The sequence below is a fragment of the Mustela nivalis genome (assembly GCF_964662115.1).
Source record: "Mustela nivalis genome assembly, chromosome: 14".
NCBI classification, from domain to species: domain Eukaryota; kingdom Metazoa; phylum Chordata; class Mammalia; order Carnivora; family Mustelidae; genus Mustela; species Mustela nivalis.
In genome coordinates, this window is record NC_139033.1 from 20,185,543 (window position 1) to 20,199,274 (window position 13,732).

At 57.1% G+C, this 13,732-nt stretch overlaps 1 protein-coding gene and 1 long non-coding RNA gene across 14 annotated transcripts in view; one reads left to right on the top strand and one right to left on the bottom strand.

Moving 5' to 3' along the window:
- NFATC1 (nuclear factor of activated T cells 1) overlaps positions 1–13,732 on the bottom strand; it is a 97,054-nt gene that overhangs the window by 11,394 nt on the left and 71,928 nt on the right. The window lies entirely within an intron of this gene.
- LOC309848419 lies at positions 1,417–13,304 on the top strand. The gene is made up of 2 exons (XR_014303030.1): positions 1,417–4,843; positions 6,000–13,304. It is a non-coding gene; the product is annotated as an uncharacterized lncRNA (long non-coding RNA).

The window sequence follows — 13,732 nt, forward strand, 5'->3', positions numbered from 1 at the left end:
AAACGCGGCCTGGGCCCTCAGACTCCGGGCGCCGGTGCCGTCCTTCACGTGGCAGCCGGCCGCTGCCTGCCGGGAGCCGGCCCTGTCGGCTCGAGCGTCACTCACTCTCACGCCGTGGGCTGCTCCACCGGCTCTGCCCGCTGCCCTTGGCGCTTTCCAGCGGCCAGAGAATGGACGCGTGCGTGGGTCCCGGGGGCCCTGTGACGCCAGGACACAGCAAGGAGTCTGCAAATACTGACCGCTACGGCCTCTCCTGAGCGCCCATCAACCCTCTGTGGGGGTTTCCAAGGACTGAGCACGGGGAGGACAGAACCGAGGCTGTGGCTCAGGCCACGGTCACGTCGGTGCCACACGGGCGGGGTGGCCTCCTGCCCGTGGGCTTTCTCCCGCTCTGTGGGCCCCGGGCCATCCGTGTGGAAAACCTCACATCAACTCTCGGCTCCACTAACTCTGAAGAAGACTTAAAATGTGTCCTCCGGGGGCGCCCGGGCAGCTGCGTCTCCTGAGCGCCAACTCTTGGTTTCGGCTCCAGCCGTGATCTCGGGGTCGTGGGACGGAGCCCACATTGGCTCCATGGTCAGCGGGGAGCGGAGAGTCTCTCCCTCCGACCCTCCCCCGACCCGCCTGCGCGCTTTTTCCTCAAATAAATTCACAAATACGAATAAAGACGATGTCCTCACCAGAAGCCGTACGTGGGGAACGAGGGGCTTACACGCATTTGTTCACGACAGGTGGCGACTCACACCGGACGGGGCTGCAGACTTCCCGGCGAAGCCGCGTCCGACTGTGCCGAGCTCCTCCGTGCACGGAGGGAGGCTGCGGCCGTGCCCCCAGCACAGAGTGCTCCCGACCGCCCCCCACGACGGGAACGGGGGTCCCCAAGCACCATCCAGGGCTGTGCCCGAGGCCAGCCCGGCACCACAAGGCCAGGCCGCAGGCCATCCCCACAAGCTGCCGGAGGCCCGGAGACGCCTCGGGCATGTGGCACAACGAGACAACTCATCGAAAAGCTGAGCTCGGGGGCCCTGGTCAAAGGGACCCGAGACGCTTGAAGAACCCCCAAGAGTGTAAAGACGCGCCCGGTGCCCAGGGCCGCCGTCGGCAGGGATGACGGATGTTTCCAAACCCACAGCCCGGCTCCACGCGGCCGGGGACACTGAGGGCCTGGGAAGAAGCCACCCAGAGGTCGTGCCCTTTCAAGCTCTGCTCACCTTCCCGTCATTGAATGAACGTTCTGGGCGCCCCTGCTGAGTGAGGCTCCCACCCCAGGGCCCGGCTCCTCCCAGGGCAGAGGGGCTCTTCCCGGCTCTAGGAGCCACCGCCGTGCCCGGCCCCCCCCAGGGCTCCCCAACAGCAGGCTGGGACGGCTGCTTACGGTGGGCGCCAGAGCTCCCCAACCCCGCTGCCCACCTGGCCTCGAAAACACAGAAACAGGAAGCGGAGCAGAGGAGGAAGTGGCAGCCAGGGAAGGGCCGGGTCTGGTAAAAGCCCAGGTCAGAGCTCATCCCTAGGGAGCCCAGCACAGCTCCGGAGAAACGCCCGTCAAAGTCATCCATCACCCAGTTTCCCGGCCCGCGGCCCCTGCGCTAACGGGACAGGAAGCTGCACGCGGGGCGGAAAGCCGACGCTCGTCCCGTGGAAACCACCGTTTCCATCTCTGAGGGGAACAGAACATCAACACCGCGGTTAGCGGTGACGAGAGATAAGGACCGGCGAGCGGGGGTGGGGGGCGCGGATGCCCCTGCCGGCGTTTGGAAGGACGGTCCAACCTGCGTTTTCCATTCTCTGCATCCAGAGAAACACCCAATGAGCAGACAGGCCTTGACGCGGCGTCTGAGCCCTATTCTGAAATCAGAGTGCGCACAGCTCCGCGGGCCAGCCCCAGCCCCGCCACAGACGCGCTGGCCTGCGCTTGCTCCCGAGTGTGGCCACAGACCGTCCCGCTGGAGCCCGAGGAAGCCCGCGGTGACGGATGGGCCGGGCCCGGCGCTGCTGCCCCCCCCCCCCCCGTCCACCCTCTGCCAAGAGGAAATAACTCTGCTGTGCCGGAGCCTGGGGTCCCAGAAAACAAGCTCAAGGCCACAAAGGAACTGAAGTTCGCGTCTACTGCACCACTCAGCTCCATTCTGACTTTTACTACAATGCCAACGAGAGTTTGACTTGTGTTAAAGTTTAGGCTCTTAAATCTGAGTGATACACAGTAATTTACAGCTTGCTGGCAACCGCTCCTGTGGAAAAAACGGAAAGTGCATAGAAAGGCAATTCTAAGCTTGACATTGTGAAGACGGGGCACGAGGCCAACAGCAGCGGCCTGCGTGGCTTTCCCCCCAGGGGTGGCGGCCGTGCCGTGGGCCAGGCAGGGCCACGCTCCCCGTCACCAGCCTGGTCCGGGGACCGCAAGTGACAGGAAATGTCCTAAAATGCAATTTCTCGAGCGAAATGCTCTCGGATGTCAGCCCGGTCGTGCGTGGCACCACCATCTCATCTGGGGTCTCTGTGGAAAGCAGGTCCCGCAAAATGCCCTGAGCAGGGCCGCTGGGGAAGAAAGCGCTGCCCGACCCCTAAGGTCGCACCTCTCAGCTGCTCAGAGGGTGTGGATGCGGACGGCGGGCTGAGAGCTCCCCGGTGTCCAGCCTCGCTGTCGCTGGGCTGGAGCCCCATTAGAACCGTCCACACAGACACACAGGACCGCATGCCGGCAAACTAGCCCGTTTGATGGGCACAGAAGACAGAAGACGGACCAGGCCGTCCAAAGGACTGACTGGAAACCCCCGCCTGTTGGCCCCACCTCGGCTCTGGGTCCTGCTGCCTGCTCTGTGTGAGCAGACGAGGCTCCAGGGGCCGGCGGAGCTCCCCTACGCCTGCGGCACCTGCCCCTTCCTCCTGCCGGCGGCTCGGGCTGGAGCCAGCCTCGGGCGAATCACAGGCCTGTTTCTGGGTGTTGCTGAGGCCCTGAGCCGCCGCCGCCCTCCGGCCCGCTTCCTGCCCTATCTACAGTGACAGCAGCTGCGGGGCCTGATAGGGCCGGTCCCAGGGAAGCCTGCACCCCTGGGTGGGAGAGAGGACGGCCGGGCTGATAAGGCCTCCCCAGGCCCCCGGGCCTGATGACCGCATCCTGCGCCGTCGGCCTGCTTCCCGACACAAGAGGGCCGGCCGCGGGCTCTGGGGGCGATAGCGCTGGGAGGGGAGGGCTCTGGCTGACCGGCCTATTGTGCAGAGTATCAGGCTCTGATTAGCGGGGGTCCCCTGGGCCCGATAAGGGCGGATGCGTCAGAGCGGAATAGACGCGCTTTGTTCTTTACTGTGTGCCGCGTCCACGCTGTAATCTGGAAGGAGGGGCCCTGCTTTAAAATTCAAAGTGAAAATCAAGGCAAAGGGACTCACAGCTCCACACGCCCCACCGAGAACCTGCTCGCTCGTGGCCAGAAAACGTGGCCCTCACCACATGGCCAGAGGCGGAGGAGCTCCTGCTACACTGTCCGTGTCTCCCACACAGTCCTTAATTCAGCGCAACGGGAGATAACGCAGACGCGCACGTATTTCCGTTCCCTCAGAACAAGTCTGCCGTCGGCATCGTGGCCTGCCACAGAAAAACAGGACTTTGCTCCCCACGGCGTGGAGAAGGGGTCCAGGGGCTGTCCGTGTGCACAGGGGACGCCCAGCAGGACGCACACGGGCCTCGCACTGAGCAGCGGGGTCTCCCCCCGTGCCGAGTGACTCGCCCTGAACGCCTGCGAAGGGAAGCCCCTAGAGCCACAGCAAAGATCCAGACGCCCCCTCCCAGCGGACAGTCCCACGCAGGGCACTGCTGCCTCCGGAGGTCATGGAGGACGAGCGGCTTGTGTCTGGGTACTCTGACTCCGCCTCGGTTTCCGAGGTCCGTCCCCGGCACGGCGCGGCCAGCACCACTCTCCTCCTCCCGGCGGAGTGACGGGCCCTTGGGTGCTTGGGACGCCTCTCCTGTCTCTGTGCGGCCTTCGTGTGGACGTGGCTATGGACTTCTTGTGGGCCGACCCCTAAGAGTGGAACGGACGGGTCACACGACGACGTCACGGCCCTCCGAAGACACCACCATGTGGCCGTGGCACCCAACGTGTCCGCGGGTGGCAGCGGGGCTCCCGGCCCTTCTGCCGCCCGTGGCCGCTCGGACAGGTAGGGCAGAGCTCTCCGCTGCCACCACACCTGCTTTCCCCACGACTGAAGCTGCAGAGTCCGCTTCTGTGTGTCTACGAAAATTCACACATCTTCTCGGAGAAATGTTTGCTTGCATCTTACAGCCCCGTTTTTGACTAGGTTGTCTTCTTAGCATTGAGACAAAAGTTTTTGGCATATTCTGGATATAAGCCCTTTATCAGACCTGCACTTTGAAAATGTATTCCTTTGGTTCCCATATTCTTCTGTTCATCTCACTATCATAGCAGTTCTTTCAAAGCAGGAAAAATGTGAATTTTGATGGGGTCTCGTTTGCCAGTGTTTTGATATTGGACTATGTTTTTGGTATCATACCTAAAAGATCTTTGCCTCATCTAAGGTCTGGAAGACGTTTCTCATATGCTAGCCACTGCATGGTTTACTGTCTCAGCCTTCACATTTAATTCTAGGACCAATTTTGAGAATTCTGTGTACCGTGTGGGGTTAAAGGTGCAAGTTCATTCTGCACACAGACACCCAGCTGTGACATCCTCGTTTGTAAAAGGATATTCTTTGCCCTGGTTAAACGGCTCAGCATTTTTGTTAAAAATCAATTTACCATAAATAGAAGGATTTCTGAAGTCCAGATTCTGTCCAAGGATCTAGATGTCTTCTGCTAATACGACACTGTCTTGATTATTATAGATTTATAGTAAGTCTTAGATCGGGAAGTATGTCTTCCTGCTCTGTTCGTTGTTTTCAAAATTGTTCTGGCTACTCTGGGAACCTTTGAAATTCCATATGAATTCTAAGATCATTTTATCATTTGTCATGTTCCTGAAAAATACAAACCCAAAAAACCTGCTTGAATTTTGATAGGGATTGCATCAATTCTATCCATTAATTCCATTAATTCCACTGTGAAGAGAATTGAGTCTTTAAAATGCAGTCAGGCTTGTTTTATAACCTACTAGAAAGTCTGCCCTGGAGAATGTTCCACAAGCAGGGCATTCTGTGGAGTGTTCCATACATGGCTTCCAGGTCCGTCCCGATGCTTGGCGGTGCCCTTCAACTGTTATATTCTTGTTGGCTTGGCATCTAATTGCTGTATTACCAACTGTCCCGTCCGTTACTGACAGTTTGTAGCAAGATCTCCAGATACCATTTTTTTAACTGTTTTTCAGTTTATCCCTTCAAAATCTAGATATTTTTGTTTCACGTATTATGTGATTCTATTTTTTTAGGTGCAAAAATATTTGTAATTATTATGTCTGCCTGTCAATTTACACTTTAGTCATTATAAAATATCCCTTTTTGTCTCCAGCAACACTTTCTTTGGTCTTAAATTGATTTTGTCTAATATTAGTATCGATACTCCAGATCTCTTTTGTTCACTCTTTACCTTGTACAATTATCCATCCTTTTAATTTCAACTACTTGTGTCTTTAAATGTAAAGTAAGTCTTCTGGAGACAGTGTATAGTTGGATCTTAATTTGTTTGTTTTTTTCCCCTAATCCAGTCTGACAACTGTCACCTTTTTTTTATTGGAGTGTTTGGTTCATTTACATTTAATGTAATTTTGCTGTAGGCTTTATATTTGCCATTTTGTTGTTTGTTTTCCGTATCTTATGGGGCTTTTTGTTGTTGTTGTTTTGTTGTTTCTATCATCTTCTGTGTTAAACCGATATTCTAACATATCACTTAAATATTGATTTGGTGGGTTGGTTGGTTGGTTTGTTTTACTCTGTATATTTTTAAGTTAGCTTCTTTATGGGTCCTCTAGAGATTACGATACACATCTTAACTTAAAAATTCTATTTCAGCTAATTAATATTAACTCGTTTCTTTCTTTTTTTTTTTTTTAAAGATTTTATTTATTTATTTGACAGACAGAGATCACAAGTAGGCAGAGAGGCAGGCAGAGAGAGAGAGAGGAGGAAGCAGGCTCCCTGCCCAGCAGAGAACCCGATGTGGGACTCGATCCCAGGACCCTGAAATCATGACCTGAGCCGAAGGCAGCGGCTTAACCCACTGAGCCGCCCAGGCGCCCTATTAACTGGTTTCTAATAACATATGGAAGTTTGTTTTACTACAGCTTCCTTCCCTACCCTTTCCTTTCTGCTGCTGCTGCCACACTAATGACATCTTGATATAAACCCATCAAACATTTTTGTCATTTTTGTCTCGTGTATTTTCTTTTAAATAAGTTCGGAGGAAAAAGGAGTTTAAAAATATGTATTCTGTCTTTATCTACATAATTACTTTTTATCAATGCTTTTTATTTCTTAGTGTGGATCTTAGCAGCCAACAGCCGAGAGGACTCCTTTCCATATGGCTTGTGGGTCAGGTCTGCTGGCAACAAAATTTCTGACCCAGTAATGGTTTTATTTCTCCTTCTTTTTAAAGCTAGTTTTGCTAGATACTGGCTTCTTGATCAACGGGCTTTTCTTTCTTTCAATGGTCTTTTTCTTTGCGGCCTCTGTGATTGCTAGTGAGGTCAGCTGTTAAAGTTACACTTTAGTCATTATAAAATATCCCTTTAATCCTACTGAAGGTGTCACATATCTGATGACTTGCTTTTCTCTTGCTGCTTTCAGGACTGTTTTTCCTTGACTTTCGACAGTATGGCTATAATGTATTTAGATATGAATCTAAGGGTTTATTCTACTTGGAATTTGTGGATTTTGGGGAATGTGTACAATGTTTTTTTTTTTTAAACAAATTTGGGGAGATTTTAGCCAATATTCCTTCAGATAGGTTTTCTACCCCTTTCTCTCTCCTCTTTCTCTGCATTCCCAATATGCCTGTGTTTGCATGTTTTATGGTATAGCACATGTTCAGTTTTACTCTTTTTCCTTTCTATTCCTCAGACTGGATAAGCTATAGACATTTTTTCAAGTTTGTTGATTCTTTTTCTCTGCCAACTCCAATCGGCTGTTCAGCCCCTATAACGAATTCTACATCAGTTATTGTACTTTGCAAGGCCAGAATGTCTATTTAGCCTTTTTAAAAACTTTTAATCTCATTCTTGATATTCTCCGTCTGGTGAGACATTGCTGTCCGACTTTCCTTTACTTCTTTAAACACACTTTCCTTTGGTTCTTTGAATGTATCTACAGCAGCTGATTTAAAGGCAGTCCTGCTAAGTCCCACACCTGAGCCCTCGCAGGGACATGCGGTCTATGCCTTTGGGTTGTTTCTTCCTCTTCTGCAGGGGACGTGTTTTCAACTTCCTTTGCATGTTTTATAAATTTTTAGTTGAAAACTAGACAGTACAGACGATACATATTGTAGCAACTTTGGAATTAGCCTCATCCCCCAGTAGGGTTTGCTGTTCTTGCTGGGCTGTTTTTTTTCTTCCCTTGATGCTGATGTTTGATGAGTGACTTTTCTGGACTCATTCTGTAGGGGGTCCTGTGTTCTCTGTGGTGTGTGGCCACTAAGTCCTCTATTCCTCTTTTAAAAAATCCTTGTTTTTACCTTTCAGTCTGGCTTCCCCAGGGTCATCCTCAGGGTGAGCAGGGCTAACGGTCAGTCAGCTATCCGTCAGGAGTTTTCTCTAAATGCCTTAGGTCTCCATCTTCTGTCAACGGGATCGAACTGCAGGCGAGCCACGAGTCAGCCCTAGCTCCCACTTCTGTTTACGTGCAGGTCTCCAGGCTGGCCAGAGGTGATGGACCTGGCCCTTTCTTTTCCCATGTCTTTCCTAAGCATGTGCACGTCCAGATGCAGACTCCCGATTCCCAGGAATGTGCTGGGGCTTTTCCAACCCCCCTGCAGGCACTGAGTGTGGCTAGGCTCCCGTTTGCCCCAGCTGAGATCACAGCCTTGGCTGCTCCCGCAAGCAAGAGTCCAGCCATCTGCTGTTTTGGTCATGGCCTGGGAAGACGACGTTTCCAGGGAGGTTCACCATCAGTCAGATACTGTTTGCATGTTGTGCAGGGCTTTCAACAGAGCCCTAAAAGAGGCCAGTCTCCTTCAATGTCAGCAAAGCTGCTGGCTTTCTACAGCTGCGCTCCGGGGGCTGGGGAAGGCGGATGCGAGTGGCCCCCCGAGACCACTGCAGACCCCACTCTTAGCAGGATCTAGTTTTTCTCGAATAAATGCTTTTCAGTTTGTTCTGCCTCTTTGGTGAATTTCCAGATTGTGAAATAATGGATTTGATAGATCTCAGTATTTCTGTTGCTTTTCTGGGGAGTGCTGACTCCCGAGGCCCTCCCCCCCCCACCCTAGAAGTCCTGCCTGTCTTCCAGCCCTCGAGCCGCCAGAAAGAGCCGCGGGTAATGGCCAGGCGTCCTCTGACCAAGAAGAAAAAGCACGGCAGTCCTCTTCAGCTTGCAAGGCCAACTCATACTTGAAAGTCAGACTTTGCAGCAGAAATCTTTGCATATCACATGTCTAGAAGAGGAAGAAACCCTCGGTACTAGAGCCGAAACTTGGGAGAGCACAGAGACTGTTTAAGTCAGAGCCGGCAGACCCCCACGGTGCTTCTGGCCTGGCCCGTGTTCGCTGTGATTGTGAGCAGGTCAGCGAGCGCGTGTCTGCGAGCCCGTCTCCTCTGTCTGTGGGGTCCACGTCGGCACTTCCGGCCGACGTGGGACTGTTCCAAGGTTGAAAATGTAAACTGAGACGATATATGTGAAGTCACTTTGAAAAGCACCGGAGGCCACCCATCTAGTGCTGTGACTGGGACTCGGGATTTCTGTTTGTCAACAGGATGTGTCACGCCAGACTGGGAACGGCTCTCTCAGCTCTGACGGGAAGATAATTACCACAATTCCAAGTCCCCACGTTCTTCTCTGCCTGGACTTGGTCGACATCTGTGAGCCAACGACCCGGTGCCCCTCAGGGATCCATAGGCAAGAATCCAGTTTTGTACCAAGGAGATCACTTGAACGTGTCCGTGCCTGGCTGGCTCTGTGCCCGGAGCTCCAGGGGCAGGGGAGCCAAGTGTCTGGCTGGAGTTACAGGGCCCCGGCCGCTCTTGTGAAAACACAGTTGTCTGACAGCTGTGGGCAGAGCCCTCCACTGCCCTGGTCCCCACTCTCCCAAAGAGGTGTCTAACTCGGACGGTCTGGCACCCACTGTGCTTTCTGAATGTGGCCATTGTGTTTCCAAATACCGGGCCTTATGGCTTCACGCTCTGGTGACGAGACACAGTGGTACTATTTGCTCACGGACCCGCAGGCGTCTGGGAGGAGCTCTCCTTCGCGAGTAAGAAAGCCCCGTGAGCATCGGAGAAGGAGAAAGGGCAGAGCCCGGGCCAGCGTCGCACGACTTCATCTGTGGGGAGACAGAGCCATTGTAAGAACTGTTGGAAACGGGCTCCCTTCTTCGCAGAAAAGACCAGCATCCCAGTCACGAAACGTCCACACACAGACACTCCAGGCTACTCCGAGCTTGCCTGCGACCCAGGACAGAAACACGCGAGCACGCGTCCCGGCGCACAGCCCCTGCGCACGTCCGGGCTGCTGCTCCAAGCCCTCTGCGCTCCTGCCGCGGCGAGTGCCGCTCGGTCGTGAGCCGACCTGAGGGTGCCAGAGGTTGCAGGCTCTTCCTGCGGGTCCCTCTCCGACACCACCTCCTTGTCTCCGATCAACGCTCACGGGGAGCAAGCTAATACCTGTGACGGGGTGGGCATGGCCGGCTAACATCCACGGAGAGCAACGGGGCTCACTGCCCCCCGAGGACCCAGAAAACACCCGGGCCACACGACCAGAAACACAGCGCGGCCGGAAGCCCTTCCCGCGTGCGGCTGACATCCCCACAAGGCAAGACGGATAAGAGTGCCCAGAACAGACATCTCAGCTCCGGAGTCCGGGGAGTGGGCGGCCCCCTCCTCCCGCTCGCCCTGCTGCCCGTCGGAAGGGACAGCAGGGGCTCTGACGTCACAGCCCCGCAGCTTACGGGGCTGGGCGCTGGGGGCAGCACCGGCGTGTCTGTGCCCTACAGAGAGCCCAACCCACGGCCCTGCGGGACTGCGACTGCCTCCCCCTTCTCTCCTCTCGGAGGGTGGCCTCCTGAGCGCTGCCTTCCTGGCCATGCCAAGGACGCAGGCCTCCCACAGGGTCTCCAGAGAAGCCGCTCACAGAGCCCGCGGCCCTGTGCCCGCAGTGCTCCGTCCCCGGGGGCGTGTGCTGGGATTTTCATGCTGGAGACCCCCACGCGGACACGCCAGTGCGTGCAGGACGGGCCCTGGTGAACTCCTCTGTGGCTGCGTCCGTCCAGCCGTCTCGCAGTAGCCGCCGTCGTGATGTCAACGACTGCACACGTCTGGTCACCACGACACAGACTCTTCCCATGTCGTGAGGAATGGGGAAGGCCCCAGCCCTGGGCGCCAGGCCAGGTCAGTAAAACTCTCCATGAGCAGAGATGGTGTTCTCTCCCGGAGCAGCCTGGGCTCAGGGACGAGGGCGCAGAGCGGGGGACGCGATCCCGGCCGCCTGGTCCAGCTGCGCGTTGTTCTAACAACACGGGGACTTCTGGAGGCCTGAGCACTCCCGGCAGGGCTGAAAGGGCTGACTGTGGCGCAGGCGGCGGGGCGGGCGGGGCGGCTGACGCAGGGACGGACCCACGCCCGGCCCGCGAGCCCAACCCCCGAGAAGCCCCGGGGAGCTGTGACTCAGCAGCACAGCCGCCCGTCTGCGGGGTCCCCTCGCACGAAGCCCAGGACAGCCTGTGGCTCCAGAGGCGCCGAGAGCGCCGTCCCCGCAAACGCCGTGCATGAGACCGCGCCCCGTGACACGTACTCGTGTATGCACGCGTGAACGGCCCACATCTGCACGTCAGCGACTGTACGGACGGCCCGTGGCAGCCGGGGCAGCGCAGCTCGGGGCCACACGCGGGCCACACAGAAATCACGGCAGCGAATCGCTCCTGTGCGGCTTTCACGGCCCGGTTCAAAAATCTACACTTAAAATAACACGAGGCCCATAAAACGACTCTTTTAAGAACGTACGCACGTAGTTCTGTCACGACTGAGAAGTCTGAACTGAGAGCTTAAGTCTTGTGAGTGTTGCTGGACCAAAGAAAAAACTACAATTCGTTTATTTATGGACCAAATACTTCTGAAATGAAACCAGAGAGCAGACTCAACCGAGAAACAGACAAAACCCAAGAGAGAGTGGGGATCCGTCTTTCGGCGAGTCGCGCCGTGCCCTGCTCTGAAGAGCGAGAAAGGTCTGGCAGGTGTGAACGTGGCTGCGCACAGCTCGTGCGCCTGCACGCCCCCGCTCTCTGCCACCGCACAAAACACCTCATTCTCACTTTCTCATTCTACGTTCCTGGAAAACAAAACCCCCACAGAAACTCCACCAGGGAGCCCAAACGGCCGCCCCTGACTTCTGAACAGGGTCTTGCTCTTAAGAGCAGCCGTGGCCGCCGTTAGGCAAACGGACGGGCTCCCGACAACGCTGCTGCCGCGCAGGGAGAGACCACGAAGGTGCTCCCTGGCATCGAGTGTCTCACCACAGGGGCCCGCCTGCCACCGACCAGGCCCTGCGTCCCTCCCCATGGTGGCCAGAGAGCTGTGTGAGTCCCAGCGTGCAGCCTCAGCCCCTGGGCACCGGGGGGGAGAAGGCCTCACAACCCCCAGGTTGTCACGGGGCTGTGGTCCTGCTGCCCCACCACCGACCGGTCTTTCCGGGAAGCGAAGCCGCCCCAGCCCCCCGCCCCTGCTGGCGGAGCCGTGTGCGGAAAGCTTTCCCGTCGGGCCACTTTGTGCCCATGCCGTCTCACGTTCTAGCAGGTTCTCGCTGTTGTTTCCGATTCCAGGCTGCAAATTCAGACCGGAGACACAGCGGAAAGGCCCGTGCCCTGCAGCGGGTCCCAACGCCCCTGTCCCACGCCACTGCCGCCTCCACCGCCTGCCATGGAACCCGAGACATGGCCTCACACGCCAGGAACGACCCTCTGAGCTCACGGACCACACTGAGCCCGACGGGGAGGAGGACGGCAGAGGCCGAGACACGGGACAGCGGAAGGGCTGCGACTCCAGCAGGGGACGCGTGCCCCGCGCCAGAGAGGCTCTACGGGGCTGGGGGTGGGGGCGCACCTGGACGGCTCAGGTACACAACGGCAGGGGGAGGCCCTCCACGCCGCCCCCTCCCCCACCCCACCCCAAACGGGTGGTTTGCAGATATTCTCCAGAAACTTCCTCTGTCCCAGAACAAGCAGGGGCTTCGATATTGCCTGGTTTGCCAAGTTCATTTCCAAAACGCCCGATCACGCAGACCGCTAAAACGGGAGGCTGGCAAAGGGCCACATTGTTGGTGCCAACTCGAGTCCTGCCGGGTTTCCAGGAGCTCCCAAGGTCAGGCCACACGACCAGGACGCCTGCGAATCCCTCCCATCAGCCCCATCGGAAGGGCACGAGTTACAGCCCAGCCCCCAGCCCCCCCGGGATTCAGGTGGTCCATGCACAATGGTCACCTTGAGCCTGCACTGTCTTTGGGGACTGACCGACTAACTCGGCACAGGCCACATCCGCGTCAGCGCTCTGCCAGAGGCGTGGTTCCAGGGCGCCAGGGTCAGCGGACAGTCCCCTGACCTCTCGGCAGGGAGCCCCTCTTGCTCCCCTGCGAGAAACAGCCAGGCCCAGTCTGCGTCCTGCCTGCGGACTCGGGGTCTCTAGCCACGCAGACACGGCAACGGCCGCCCCGTCCGTTCTCCCGCCGGCAGAGACGCCCGCCTGGCCCTCGTGTGTGTTCTGGTTGCGGGGAGAGAAGCCCCAGCACCTGCCAGTCTCCCCGCGGACCCCTCCTGGGTGCGGCCATGCGGCCTCCGGGCCTGGGAGACGTACCGCAGGGAAGCCTGAGCCGGGGAGGCTGTGCTCCCCACTGGCCTCCGTCAGCCTCAGGAAAGGCCGCTTGCGGGGACTCGCTGGCCATGTCCATCACATCAGCTCCGGAAGGACGCACGGAGGACACAGGACAGCCGCTCTCGTAGGGGTCACGGCCAGCACATGCTCCCCAGCCGCTCGGGGCTCTGGCTGGGCTCCCCAGAGCGGCACTGGAACAGCACGCGTGGGTGTGCGTGCAGGAAAACGTGCGCACGTCCACATAGACCCGTCGTCCGCCTGCTGCGGGTCTGCCTGCTGCGGGTCCGCCTGCTACACCGCCCTGACCACAGCCCGTGTTCCGACCAAAAAATAAAAACAACGAATGAAAAACAACAAGCGTCTCGTAAACGCTGTTGTCAGCTAAAGTGGAAAACCCTCCTTTACGCCTGGCCTGGGGTTGCGGGGTCCGTATTTCCAGCCCCAGAGGCAGAGAACGTATCGCACACCTGGCTTGCTCGGAACTTCAAGAAGCAGTGGGGGGGGGGGCGTCAGGGCCACAGGCATGGCCAGGAAGCGCCCGCAGGCCCACGGGCAGCGGTCGGGGGGCGGGGCCTGAGGCTCAGAGCAGGGGGGAGGCGCCAGGAGCTCCCGGGAGACCACGGCAACGTCGCTGGGGGTGGGACCCGCCAGCACAGGTAGCAGCTAGTGCACACAGGTGTTCACAACATCGGGGGCCGTAACACCGGGGCTGCTGTTGGCAGGTGCCCGGGAGGAAGTCTGAGCTGGGGACCGGCCGATTCCAGCACGCGGCCCACCGGCCG